Source organism: Crocuta crocuta, unplaced genomic scaffold (genome assembly GCF_008692635.1).
Source record: "Crocuta crocuta isolate KB4526 unplaced genomic scaffold, BGI_CrCroc_1.0 scaffold693, whole genome shotgun sequence".
Taxonomy (NCBI): domain Eukaryota; kingdom Metazoa; phylum Chordata; class Mammalia; order Carnivora; family Hyaenidae; genus Crocuta; species Crocuta crocuta.
This window is the reverse complement of record NW_027527545.1, coordinates 1,208,666-1,209,854: the sequence shown is the minus strand read 5'-3', so window position 1 is coordinate 1,209,854 and position 1,189 is coordinate 1,208,666. Positions and strand designations below refer to the sequence as shown.

Genomic DNA, 1,189 nt, shown 5'->3' with positions numbered 1-1,189 from the left:
GGGGGGGGGGGGGCCTGACCCTGGCCTCTTGGCCGAGCCCAGCATCTGGGGTTGAGGCGGGGCCTGCTTCCATTGTTAGCAGTTTGCAGACTTTTCTCTAACCATTCCTTTCTCTGTCCTCGCCCAGCGCGAGGGGGTTGTGTTTTTTTTGAGTTTTACACGTGAACTCTGTGGAGGGTTCTTTTTTTTTACTCCCTGTCCCCCACACTGGGTGCCCCTTATAGTTTCACCTTTTCCGCTAGCCCTGTCCTCACTGCCTCTCGTCTCCTCCCCAATCTGACCGGCCCAGTGTGCCCAGTGCTCCCGGCAGCCTCTCCAGAAGCGGGGGGATTATGGGAGGTGGGGTGGGGGTCGGCCCTGACCCTTGGAATCTGACTCAGAGGTCTCCCCCCACCCTCTCCAGCAGCCCCCACCAGTCTGGGAAGGGGTTCCCCCCGATATCTTGGGGTGGGGGTGTCTGGTCTGGCTGGGGTCCCGACACCCCACTTTCCTGGCCTGGCCCCTGCACCTTAGCCCTCAACTGGCCCAGTGTGTACGGGGGGAGTCGACACCCCAGCTAAAGCACAAGCACCTTAGTCGCACCTCCCCCACGCCCCCTCCTGGCCTTGCTGTCCCACCCCAGCATCTATCCCAAAGCACAATATCCTGGTCACTGGGCAAGCTGCCGGGCCGGCCAAGGCCGAGGGGCGGGGCTCCAGCCAGACCCCACGAGGAAGGAGCCCCCAGGCGCTCCCCTCCTTCCAGGCCTTAGCAGGGGCCAGCTCTCTGGGATTGGGGTCTTCTCCCTCCCCACCCCTTCGTCCTGGACAGGCCCCTGCCCAGCCCCTCCCTGCCTTGTCCTCCGGTGGGGCTTGCCCCTGTCCCTCCTCCAAGCCCCTGCAGCACTGGGTTGGGTGGCAGAGCCCCTTCATTTCAGGGACCCCAGGAGGTGCCCCCCTGGCTCCCGGGACTGCGTTGGAGGGGGGAGGGGCCAGGCAGGGGTGCAGGGGAGGAAACTCCTCACCAGGAGAGCCAAAGACAGGGTTGTGCCTTACCCCAGGAGCCACCCCTGCGCCCCTCCCGCCCTGCCCTACCCCACCTCCTGGGCGGCCTGCTGCTTTTCCTTCTCTCCCTCCCCTCCCTTCCCCTGCCCTGCCCTGCCCTGAGCTGCATGGTCCCCCCCACCCCGGGCAGCCCAGGGAGGAGCACG

General features: G+C 65.8%; 1 protein-coding gene across 1 annotated transcript in view; it reads left to right on the top strand.

Annotated features, from left to right (window-relative positions):
• NACC1 (nucleus accumbens associated 1) overlaps positions 1-1,189 on the top strand; it is a 5,173-nt gene that overhangs the window by 3,669 nt on the left and 315 nt on the right. The gene's annotated exons all lie outside the window — the stretch shown is intronic.